The sequence below is a fragment of the Danio rerio genome, chromosome 12 (assembly GCF_049306965.1).
Source record: "Danio rerio strain Tuebingen ecotype United States chromosome 12, GRCz12tu, whole genome shotgun sequence".
Classification (NCBI taxonomy): Eukaryota; Metazoa; Chordata; class Actinopteri; order Cypriniformes; family Danionidae; genus Danio; species Danio rerio.
The window spans coordinates 47,686,835-47,700,597 of NC_133187.1; the positions used below are offsets into that span (position 1 = coordinate 47,686,835).

The 13,763-nt window shown below is 36.6% G+C and overlaps 1 long non-coding RNA gene across 1 annotated transcript; it reads right to left on the minus strand.

The window, feature by feature from the left end:
• Positions 1-4,257: 4,257 nt before the first annotated feature.
• LOC141376883 (uncharacterized) lies at positions 4,258-9,716 on the minus strand. Its single transcript, XR_012388229.1, has 3 exons — positions 9,648-9,716; positions 8,135-8,467; positions 4,258-7,634 (listed from the first exon to the last, which is right to left on the minus strand). It is a non-coding gene; the product is annotated as an uncharacterized lncRNA (long non-coding RNA).
• Positions 9,717-13,763: the final 4,047 nt, after the last annotated feature.

The window sequence follows — 13,763 nt, forward strand, 5'->3', positions numbered from 1 at the left end:
ACATAGTAAGATTTTAGTTATTCATTCATTCTTTCATTAATTTTCTTGTCGGCTTAGTCCTTTTATTAATCCGGGGTCACCACAGCGGAATGAACCGACAACTTATCCAGCAAGTTTTTACGCAGCGGATGCCCTTCCAGCCGCAACCCATCTCTGGGAAACATTTCACCTGTACCGCATGTCTTTGGACTGTGGGGGAAACCGGAGCTCCCGGAGGAAATTCACACGAAGGCAGGGAGAACATGCAAACTCCACACAGAAACGCCAACTGAGCCGATGTTCGAACCAGCAACCCAGCGACCTTCTTGCTGTGAGGCGACAGCACTACCTACTGCGCCACTGCCTTGCCACAATTTTAGTTATAATATTCTCAAAATAATTCTGCATAAATGCACAGATTTTAACACAATTCTGCGCAGAAATAGCAACAAATGTCTGCAGATTCTGTCTGGCACTATACTTATAAGTAATGCATGACATTGCTTTTGAGTTACTTTTGCATTACTTTTTCAACACTGTTTTAGTTTCTGTCTGTGCCTGCAGGGAGCAAATTCTCTCATTGAGTGTGTAATTCAATGTGACTTACCTAATTTCAATTAAGCAATGTATTTTGTAAAAGCTGATTAACTAAACTAAAAAGTAACACACATTACATTTTTAAAAAGTAACCTAAATATTATTATGAATTAATATTTAAAGTAATGCAATACTTTACTCGTTACTTAGAAAATTAATATTATTATGTAACTCACATTGCTTGTAATGTGTTACCCCAACACTGGAAGTAACTGATCAGCACATCTAAGTGCCCTTAATTGAGTGTACAACTGAATGAACACAGACAAGAATATTAGTGCAAGACCACTTAGGGATTTTGTTATGATTGCCTGCGATCTAACCCTGACAGATTGCTAGAGAAGATTCACTATCACTACAATTCTGCCACTGAACTGCACAACATTTCCCATCAGGCATTTCCAGTAACACTTTATTTTGATGGTCTATTTGAGTATTAGTAAGCTGTCTGCTCAATATCTGCTGATACTGCTCCTTCAACAGACATTTAACTGAGTACAAGAAACTTTGCAAGTACATGTCAACTTACCCTAACCCTAACCTAACAGTCTACTTATAATCTAATGAGAATTAGTTGGCATAGATGCAATGTAAATTCAACAAACCGACCCTTAAAATAAAGGGTGACCGCATTTCCCAATCACCTCTGATTACTTGCACACAGCTGTAGCTCATGAAGACTGCATAGTTGGACTATATATACACTTCACATTCTCACACACATTGCTGAGTCTTATTTTCTGTAAACTTTACTAAGCGTTTCCCTTGTCTAGTCTTGCCGTGTTTTGACCCTTGCCTTATTTATGTTGGTTTGTTGCACGTGTCGACCTCTTTACCTGTGACCACGATAACGCTTTTGGATTACCCTCATGCAGAGGCGGACTGGCCATAGGGAGCACCGGGACATTTCCCATTGGCCTGAGGGTCAATCTGGCCTGCCACAGTGACTTTGGCCTGCTGCCTAAACCATTAAACCAACCCCCCTTCTTCTCTTACTGATCGCTCCGCTATGAAATAGCTTTAATTACTGAACTAATCTGTTTATTTAACTTGAAGTCACTATAACACCCAGGTTCACATTCAGAAGATCCGGAGCACACACTGCTCCAAATACCACCAATTCTGTCTTTTCTTATTTGCCAATTAAAATATTTAGTGCCAACCAAGATTTAATGTCTTTAAGTGGTGTTTTGGACAACATTATGTTCACTAAATAAAGCTGTGCACCATCTGCACAAATAAATTCATTAAACCCCAAAATAAAGGGTTTCTTATGGAAGCAAATATAAGGAAAACATGAGAGATGTGCTGACAAGAAAATAAAGTTGCCAATTTGGACAGAGAAGCTTTTGTAATATATACGTGAGTAAAACAATTCCTGTTTAGTACCCTAAATACCAACACAATCCTCTAAGTGAGAACAAGAACAAGTTGTTGTGTCAAAAGCAGCTGTAAGATAGAGCCAAAAAACAGCACAATTTCCTGAGTCAGCAGTCAGAAACAAGTCATTAAAAAGTGCCAACAAACACCTCCACACAATTCATTCATGGTCTCCCAACATAAATCAATTAAGTGTACTTGATTGTTTTTACAAGGCAGTGGCGCAGTAGGTAGTGCTGTCGCCTCACAACAAGAAGGTCGCTGGTTCTAACCTCGGCTCAGTTGGCATTTCTGTGTAGAGTTTGCATGTTCTCCCTGCCTTCGCGTGTGTTTCCTCTGGGTGCTCCGGTTTCCCCCACAGTCCAAAGACATGCGGTACAGGTGAATTGACTAAATTGTCCGTAGCGTATGAGTGTGTGTGTGAATGTGTGTGTGGATGTTTCCCAGAGATTGGTTGTGGCTGGAAAGGCATCCGCTACGTAAAACATATGCTGGATAAATTGGCGGTTAATTCCGCTGTGGTGACCCCGGATTAATAAAGGGACTAAGCCGACAAGTAAATGAATGAATGAATGAATGAATGACTGTTTTTACAAATGTAAGTGGATTGAACATAAAACAATTAAGTTGCCCCCGTAAAAAAACAAAAACAAAAAAAAACACTTAGGAATTGTATTGATTCAGCTCATTTTAAATAAGTAGTTTAAACAGGCAGCAATCTTTTTTCTTTGAGTGAGAGTGGTTTCAGTGCTGTGAAAACATGACTTGTTGATTGATGAGACCGGGTTGCTTCTTGAAACACATGTAGATCTGAAAAAAGGATTGCAGTTGCATAAGTGCAAACTTGTCTAATACTTTGGAAAGGCATGGAAGTTTTGATATACAGTTAAAGTCAGATTTATTAGCCCCCTTTTATTATTATTATTTTTTAAAAACATTTCCCAAATGATGTTTAACAGAGCAAGGAAATGTTCACAGTAAACCAGATAATTTTTTTTTCTTCTGGAGAAAGTCTTATTTGTTTTATTTTGGCTAGAATAAAATAAATTTTCAAAAACATTTTAAGGTCAAAATTTTTAGCCCCCTTTAAGCTATTTTTTCGTCTACAGAACAAACCATCATTATACAATGACTTGCCTAATTACCCTAACCTGCCTAGTTAACCTAATTAACCTAGTTAAGCCTTTAAATGTCACTTTAAGCTGTATAGAAGTGTCTTGAAGAATGTCTAGTCAAATATTATTTGCTGTCATCATGACAAAGATAAAATAAATCAGTTATTAGAGATGAGTTATTAAAACTATTATGGTTAGAAATGTGTTGAAAAAATCTGCTCTGCGTTAGAAATAATTCAGGGGGGCTAATAATCCAGACTTATAAATAATATAATAATAATAATAATAATAATAATAATAATAATAATAATAATAATAATATTAATAATGAAAATCTCAATAATTGTATTGTTTCAGCTCATTTTTAACTACAGTTCAAGAGTTCACACTTAGATGATGATTGATTATAAAGCTTGTTTGGCATGCTGTCCCGGGAGAGAGCCCTGAGCTCATAAGATTCTCGAGCCCAGGGCTCCCTCCCGTTTGCAAGGCAAGAGGGGAGTTTGAACTCAGGTAGATCTCGAGAACTCCTCTGCTGTAGTATCTAACGAACAGAAAGTGATTGCTCTTAAGAGATAACTACTTACTAGGAGCATGTATATGGTGCTGATTAGTCAATTAACTTAAGTTGCATGTTTTTGGACGGTGGGAGGAAACCAGAGAACCCGGGGGAAACCCACGTGAGCACGGGGAGAATGTGTAAACTCCGCACAGGAACGTCGGCTGGCCTGGTAGAGACTAGAACCAGTGACGTTCTTGCTGTGAGCCAACAGTGCTAACCACTGGGCCACCATACCACCCATCTAAGAAAGGAGGAGAAGTAGGGGTGGAAGGGGGAATTATTCAAAATGAAGATGGCTGTGATATGGAACTTAGGTTATTTATAGTGGCTTAGGAATCGTCTGATTGGTGAATCATAAATTGGATAATGCGGGGCAGCTGCAAGCAATCATAAGCATGTGATCCTCTCAAAATTAGTTTATAAATAAACTTCACAAAGTAGTTTGAACATACAGGAACTGAGCTTGTTTGATCAACCGTTTAACTACACTGTAAAAAAAACAAAACTTAATTTTACAGAAAAAACTCTAATTTTTTACAGTAATTTTTTGTCATTTCACATTATATTCAAAACTTAGTAAAATGACAAAGAATCTCTCTAAATTAACCGTTTGACTTTCATTTTAGGTACTTTATTATTTAAGACAAATTACCAACATTTTTGTTTTTTATACAGGGAAATTACAGTATTATTTATACAGTATTTTTCCTGTTATTTTAAATTTTATTCAAAAGTTCGTAAAAATTACAAACATTATCTGTAAATTAACAGCTTGACTGTTATTTTATGTACTACATAAGTAATGACAAATTACAGCAATTTGTCTGTTTTATACAATAAAATCTACGTATTATTTAATGTGTTTTTTCCTGTTTTTTAAGTACATTTAAAATTACGTAAAATTAAAGTAATAAATTGTAATTACTTGCTTTGTAAAAAAAAAATAAAACTGTAAAAAAGGTAAAATGACTGGCAGCTACGGCTGCCAAACAAAAACCATTAAATTAAGGTAAAATTTCTTTGGTGAAATAAAGTGCAAAAAATTATAAATCTACAGATACTGTCATTAAAATGTTTACAGAGAAACACTGTTATTTTACAGACTTTTCCTAGATTATTACTATCAAATCCATTAAATGAAGTAACACAATAAGAGCGCTCACATACACCTGTTCCAGATTCCGCTGATTGCACACACACAGTCGGAGGATCGTTATGAACTGATTACATGCACTTTAAAAGCAGCACAGACGCACGCACCAATTGCTTAGTCTTGTTAAACTGCTACTGTGAACATTATGACGCGTTTCTCTTCTTTTGTCTTGCTTTGTTTGTTAATTGTTTAAGTTGTTTGCTGCCAGGACTGATCATTTGCTTGTTAATTGACCATGACTCTGGATTTCCTGCATACATCTGTATGCAGTTTGCCCCTGTGTTGACTTGCTTGCCTGACCATATCTGTGTAATAAACCTGCATTTGAATCTGCACTTCTTTGTCAGCGTCCCCTCCACGTTACAGTTCCATTTCATTTAAGATTTGGAACTGAATCATTTCATACAACTTAAACCTCTACATGTTTTAAAGCAATACTATTTAATAAAATGTAAGTTGTGAGAATTGTAATCAGTTGTATCTCGTTTGATGTTTTTTCCAAACTTTTTTGATCCAAAATAAAACTGTTAAATTACGACCAAGAGCATGTCTTGGCATTTTATTAAAGACATTTAATTGTAAAAAAAAATTAAATAACATTGTTTTCTCTTGAACTTTTAGTGCAGTCATTTTATTGATGGTGTTCGATCAAAATAATCTAGGAAAAGCCTGTAAAATAACAGTGTTTCTCTGTAAAACTCTTATTGTGTTACTTTATTAAATGGATTTGATCATAATAATCTAGGAAAAGTCTGTAAAATAACAGTGTTTTTTCTGTAAATATTTTAATGAAAATATCTGTGAATTTATTATTTTTTGCACTTTATTTAAACTGTAGGGTCCAGCCAGTTGGTCCAATGACGGTATCCACTGGTGGATGAAGGTTCACTGCATGTTCGGTCTTTCCGCTGCACAATGTTGATTTATATTAAACTTAACTCATATCTGACTCCAATTTTAGTATAAGGTGGTTTAGAATATTAATATATTTATCCTCGTTTTATCTGACTCCAATTATAAAACATTGAGAAGGTTATTTTGTTTCCGTTCACATTAATTTAGATTATGATTGAATATTCTCTTCGGTTCATCATTTTATGTTATTCTTGTTCATTGGGATCTCTATAACATCCTGAATCTTGTACCGGCCGAGTATACAATTTCTTAAGCACAAGCATGTCAGTCTTGGTCACTAAACAGTGGCGATTGACCGCTATCCTAAAAAGGCAGAACCCTACTTACTCAGATTAGGATATTTTTTATGCGGTCCCCATAGGTCTGCTACCTCCTAAATCAGACAGAGCTATTTAGTCATATAACGATCATTACTATAGAATTAAGCAGACCAGTCGTACTTAAACTAGTAGTAACTTTGAATAATCACTATACTATCTAAATAGTATTATAAGTTTATCGGGTGAAGGACTATCCCCTTAGATATCCTTTTACAGCCTAAGTATACATGAATAAATGCCAATTTGTTAGTCGGAGCTCTAGAGACATCGTATAGCGTGCCGCAATGCTCCGTCTACCGTGTTCTAGTCCGCTACTAACCTGAACAGGGGCTTGTGGTGCTATGAAATTACCACAATCTACTAAAGATAATAACACGAACTCTGTTTGAATCATTCAAATCATAACAATTTATTAGTCAGGTAAATGTATTATGCCAATTCAATCTGTCAATTCATAAACGATCAATCAAAACATCAAATTGTCAAAGATAAATCCAAGATGAAAAAGATGCATTCCTGACTTTGTAATATACATAACATGGCGCAAGCCATGTTATGGGCTGATCTGGTTAGGCAGAATCGCCCTGAGTTTTTCTCAACCCTTACCTTAAATAATCCAAGAATTCCCTCAAGGAAGGGGGTGTGTGTGTAAAAAGTCACACCCTTCACAGTGGTTCAAAAGATGCCTGAAGTTATATATTTATTGTTTTGATTATGTCTATTTCTGAGAGAATGAGACCATTGTACCAATCGCACTGAGACATTTCAAATGATATCAAACATGATAGTTAAAGTCAGTTTGGTTAATCTAAAACATTGAAATGACCATATGTGTGAGTTGGGGGATGAAGCTGAGTTTCAGCATACTCAGATGCAAATGCAGCAGGAACTGGTTTTTCCCGCATTCCCCCCTGGTGGGTTGTGAAGTCACCAGTCTCTGTTTTCAGCTCATGTTTTGAATTGTCAAAGATATCAGAATATTTGCAATATTTCAATTCTTACAAAACAAAGAAATTTTACCGTAATTTTATGGTTTTTGTTTGGCAGCCGTAGCTGCCAGTCATTTGACTTTTTTTTTACGATCTTTTTTTTTTACAGTGTACTGCAAGTTTAAAACTTCAGTGGTGAATGTTTGCTTCAGTAGTCGACCACACTGCTGTAGTGAACTCATTGAAGGGTTAGTGAGCAGCCGCTGATAAGGAAGATGATGCTTGTAGTTTGTGCAAAATGATGCATGGCAAACTAAAACCAAACTGAATATGACCTCACCGTTCAAATTGCAAAACATCAGATCTGTGCCAGAATCAATACCACATGTTGGTATTACCACATACCACAGTGACTTGAAGTCAGAGATTTATGCTGAGAGATTTATGAACAGAGATTTTTGTTGTCTGCAGTTCGATGAAGCTGATTCTTCAGTAGCAGCTTATTCAAAATAACCTTTGCTTTCAAAGTGAAATTACACTAACTCTGCATTATTGTCGTGACAATTCTGTCCGGTGATCTGAATCTTTCAATCCTCTGAAATGCACCAGGATGCTTTTTGTAGATGATAATGATGGTCAATATGATGATAATGATGATGATGAGGATGATGGTGCAGCCCACACCTGCAGCGATGGCAGAAACAGGAGTTTTCTCATGACCTTTTTGTAATTCATGTCCTGTACAGTAATTAAAAAGCAATTATTATTATTAATTAAATCATAAATCTCACTTCAGCACAAGGTAGACTGCAGACAGTCAGATTCTCCACACAAACTTTGATTAAATGCTTCAGTGTGGAGAGGCTTATTTCTTTACAAAAACACAAGTCCAAATATATTTATGTGTATATTTATTAATTTTTAAATATATACAAAATACATTAACAGTTTTCTGTTTTTGAAGTCTTATTGTTTTCTTGCCCTATAAACATTAATTATTTATTTTCAATAATCAGTGCGTATAATGAAGTATACTACACATATTGACTGGAGCTTCGGTGTTAGGGTTTGTATGTTTAACAGGCTCTGCTAACAGATTATTAAAATATTATTAGTAGATTAAAAATGATAAAAGATATATGTGCAAACATTTACTGAACTGAAAGGAAGTATTACAGACATACCTGAGATCTCCACAGTGAATTCTGCTGTTTCTCCTAAACTCGTAGTTTGCACAAAGAATCTGAACGTTTCCTTCATTGCTGTATCTGGAGTGTAGCTGCATGTGAAGGTTTTCTTCTTCTTACAGGGGTCATGAAACTCTTCTCTACAGATAACAGAGTCATTATATTTCTCAGGATACTGAAACTTATACCGTTTAACACAGCCTTCAGTGCACTGTTTAGAGAAGCTGCAGTTGAACATCACTTCTTTCCTCACAGCTCCAGTCACATTATTACATCTCACATTGCAGGGATCTTGAAAATAAAACAAAGCAAAATAAAAGTATTATAATACTGCAACAGAAGAATAATACAAAATATGGGTCACATCTCATGAAAAGTTATTTTTAAAACAAGATATTATCTGTGTCCATGTCAGTCATCTACACTCTGAATCATTCTAAAACATTTTTATAAGTAAAATCACTGCATTATCTGTTGCGTACATTTCAATAAAAAGGTACTAATTTTAATTGAATAAGGGTGCTTTCACACGTGCCTTATTTAGTTCGATTGCACTAGAGCAGGGGTTTTCAAACTTTTTCAGCTGAGGACCCCTTTGTGTAGGGCGAATTCTTTTGGGGACCCCCAAAAAATAAAAATGACGCCACCCCCTCAAATTAACTACTGTTCTTTATTTTTTTTTTTAAATTGTATTATTCAATACATTTATATTATTATATATTATTCAATAAATTTAGATTATTCACTATCTGGATTAATTTTTGTAAGATGTTTGTTGAGTTGACATGGTTTCAGTGCTTCAGTCTATTGAGCAAATCTTGATGCGCAGTGTTCATTGTGGTCTGCTCTCACTGGATTCCATCAAGCCATATTTTGTGTACGAGTCGTCACTTTACACAGTTTTTTATGCCATTTTTATGCTTTTTTTCTGTCTATGCACAGCTAGACTCTTCTGTATTTACCCTTACAGCTGAGACTCTAAATGTATCTAAAGATTTAAAGCTTTAAAGAGTTTTGTCATTCATCAGCCTGTTAACAGTTAACTGTACTGTTGTAACTAGCAATACTACAATGGAGGCTGTAGTGGTTCAGTGGGTTTTGTTTATTTTTATTTTATCTTTTTATTTGTGCACATCATAATTTACTCAGGTCGACAATCCTGACTTACACTGATAAAAAATAATTTCCTAAATGCAATCTAGAATTGGGTATTCAAGTTCAAAGAGCCAAGTTTTACTTTGCATAATTTTAGAAGCTTTGCTGACTTTAAAATGTTCATACCAGTTTGTTCTATTAATAATAATACTGAACATTACATTTAAATTAGTTACACAAATAAATATGGGAAAAAGTGGAACATCTTGAAAAAAATGCATTTATATTGAGAGTATTAAAGTTTGATCAGATATGTTGAGCTCCATTAAATACAGAGCACTAATACAGTTTAATATTTAATAATTAATTACCCCGATAACATAACACAAACAGATACATTATAATTTTTATAGGCTATAGTGGTTTTACTCACCGCGCGTCTTCCTGTCCTCAAAGTTGGACTTCTTTTTCATTCTGTCTCTCTCAGGGGCGGACTGGCCATCTGGCAATTCTGGCAAATGCCGGACCATTTTTTAAATGTGGGCCGGTCAGGTTTTTTTTTTTTTTTAATGTATTGTTTTTACATGCTTTTACAAGCTTTTATCTCTTACAAGATGTGATATTATGATGATATAATAACAATAATAATAATAATAATAATAATAATAAATGTTGCGCATTTGGTCCAATCGGCGATGGCCGGCTGGTTTCGAGAGGGGCCGACCCAATCTGAGGTTACGCGGACGTAATTAAAATCTAGCAAGAATGTAAAACAAACAATAAGTGCCACACAAGCTAATTGTCAGAGATGTACCGTAAAAAGAAAAGGCGGTGCCGAAAAGCTCAGAGAAAGAGCGCAAAAGGGCTCTAAAATCAGACGCTGCCAAATGCATATTACTGAAATATTCTCAACCATTCGGCTGCTGCGTCGGAGGACAGTAGCGCGGTAGAGGAGGTAAGAAAACAGAAAATGTACTTCCCAGCAAACATGCCAGTGTGGGCCCACTGTGGGTAAGTATGGGTTTACTGTGGGACAGTGTGGGCAAGACAATCCCACAGAAAAACACATGTGGGCCCCAATGTGGGGTAGCCCATGCAGGCCCCTAAAATATTTTCCCCTTTGGGACCCACATGGGTTTTTCTGTGGGCAAGCCATGTGGGGTAGCCAATTGAGCCACCCAAAATATGTTTGTTGTCCACTTTTTTAGACAATTTTGACACCAAAAGTGTTTTTCAAGTCCATTTCAAGTACTACTGACCACTGAGACAGCGGTGAAGGTCGCTGAGCGGGCGACGTGGGTGCACGCTGGGAACTGCAGGAAAATTCCACCACCTGAGGAGGATTCTGCGAGGGAGTAGGAGAGAAAGAGGGGCTCTGAAGTTGTCTGAAGGAAAACAGCAGGCTGATATCTGAGTGAAGCAAGGTCACAGCTGGGGAGAAACAACAACAAAGCCAAGAGGTGTGTGTGTGAAACAGTAACTTCTGAATACAACACCAAGCAGCAATCAGACGGAGGAGAAGGCCACCAAAAGAGAGGTGAAAAAGCTGTGCTTGACCATCACATTAAGGATCTGAAGATGGACGAAAAGATTGCTGGCATCCATTCTGTGTGCAAGGAATGTGTGGTCTGAGGAGAACAACACTGGCATTGCTGCTAGTGTCACCTTAATTAACCTGATTACAACAAAACATTAATGGCATTGTAGTTGATATGAGGTTGGCCGTAAAAGTGCCTAAGAACGCTAACAACTCATGGCTAGATTGACTGTCATTTAAGTGGGGAAACTGGGTCTACTGGGCCTTTACTGTGGTGTTACCTGTATTGGGGGTGGGCCTGGTGATATTATGTTGTCTGCCATGTATTTTCAGATTTATATCATGGTCAGTGGGCAGACTGATTACATCTACAACATCCCTTCAGATGGTAAGGATGGCTGTCAACAAAGAGGGTATGAATATTGATATGGGGGATGAATTTGATTATGACTTTGATGATAGCAGCAGCTATGCGGATATGAACAAAGAAAACCTGTGAACAGACTAAGAACAGATTTAGGTGACGGCTGTTACTTAATTGAGAAAATGTTAATGGATCTGACTTTTTGTTTGAATTTTGAGACGACTATTTGCTTGCTTATATGTATTTTGGGTCTATCCAAAGAAAAACAGCAAACTGCATGAGTTGTATGTTCTGTAACAAGTCTTAAAAGAGTGATCATTTGCATGAAAATCGAGAGAAGAGTGTAAATGTGATGTATGTTTAAGAGTACAGAAACAACAACGTGTTCCTATGTTTATGAGTATTATAATTGAATTAACAATGAAGAGGGTTAATTATTTTAATTAACTGACAAATGTTTCTGAATTTTGTTGTGTGAAATTAATGAATAATGTGCAAATAACAGGCAATTTCTGTGATGGAAACCTCTGAGGGGTGACTGAGGGTCTGACTTCGGTCAGGAGCGCAATAACAGTGATTATTCGTTTAGCCCGGCTCCCAGGGAAGAGGGATGTTTTGAAAAGTAAATCTTAATGGGGAAACTATATTAAGAAGAGGGTTTGAACATCTCTAGTGTATTAATGTGTGCAGAAACCTGTTAAATGATTTGTGTAATCAGCATGATCAATATAATCAGAATGTGATTTATAACTAGTGTGATTTTAGAAAGCCTGTGGAAAATGAATTTGATGATGAGTTATCAATGAATGATAAAAAGAGAGGAATTGCAATGGAAATTCATTTTTAGATGAGCTTTATATGTTAGAAACTTGTCTAAGACTCATTATTACATGTGTGTGTATCTGTGTTCTCCATATGTTCATCATAAAACCTATGTGTACATTTTTTATAGATAACTATATTTCTTTAGGCAAGGCAAGTTTATTTATATAGCACATTTCATACACAATGGCAATTCAAAGTGCTTTACATAAACAATAATAAAAGAAACAAGTAAAATAAAAATAAAAACAAATAATAAAAATGCGTCAAAACAAAACATAAAAACAGGTAAAATGAGATATAAAAGAATGAAGAAGAAGAGAAAAACATGATAGTGCAATCTGTCGGACGCAGCACAGTGCTCATTCAGTAAAGGCACAGCTAAACAGATGTGTTTTCAGTCTTGATTTGAATGTGACTAATGTTGGAGCACATCTGATCATTTCTGGAAGCTGATTCCAGCAGCGAGGGGCATAGTGGCTAAAAGCCGATTCACCCTGCTTTGACTGAACTCTTGGAACTTCTAGTTTATATGATCCTAATGATCTGAGTGATCTGTTAGGTTTGTATTCAGTGAGCATATCTGTGATGTATTTAGGTCCTAGGCCATTTAGTGATTTATAGACCAGTAATAATACTTCAAAATCTATTCTGAATGTAACTGGCAGCCAGTGTAAAGACCTGAGGACAGGTGTGATGTGCTCTGATTTTCTGGTTCTGGTTAGAATTCTGGCTGCAGCGTTCTGGATGAGCTGCAACTGTCTGACTGTCTTTTTAGGAAGACCAGTGAGGAGTCCATTACAGTAATCCACCCTGCTGCTGATAAAAGCATGAACAAGTTTTTCTAAATCTTCACTAGAAACAAAGCATCTGATTCTTGCTATGTTTCTGAGATGATAGTATGCTGATTTACTGACTGCTTTGACATGACTGTTGAAACTCAGATCTGACTCAAGAGTCACACCAAGATTCTTGACCTTATTTTTTGTCGTTTGACCTTTAGTGCCAAGGTACGCATTTACCTTGAGAACCTCATCTTTGTTTCCAAACACAATCATTTCAGTTTTCTCTTTGTTTAACTGAAGAAAGTTTAGGTGAAAGCTTTTTCATTATCCTAAGAAGGATGTGTGGTTGTTATGAGCATATCGCACAAACAACAGAAGACGCCTGACGTAATTGTAGATGAGGCCTTATTGGGAGTTGACCTTGTAATGCCTAGTTCACACTAGAGGATTTTAAGCCTGATTTGAGCCCGATTTGGAAGTTAACGAGCTCGCCGACAGATCGGGCTGTGATCGGGAAGAAATCTGCGGGTGCTCGGCGCTCGCCGCTCTTTATGTGTGAACTACTGAACAACGCATCAACGAGGCTCGCTGACGCGTCGCCGACACCTCGCAGACGGAAATCCAACATTCAGCATGCTAAATATTCCAGAGCCGTCGGCTGACTCAACCCCACGTGTGGTCAGATGTAGTGACGAGCTACAGCCAATGAGAGAGCATTAGCATGAGCTGAATGGCTGTGTGTTCAGGAGCTCAGCAGAAACATCTGTGATTGGTCAGAATGGGCATCAGTGCACTCGCTTCATTCTGCGTTAGCACAGATATGAGAGTAAGCTATATTAACAGTGGAACTAGAATTCTGTAACTATTAGAATTACCATACTGCTCATTCTGACCGTTCTCATATGAAACGCCATATTGTCACAACATATTTACATTCAAAGCTATTATTGAGATATTAAAATTAAGCTTTGAATGTCTGGCATCATATTTAATGACACGTTACCCTAAAAATATAATTTTTTA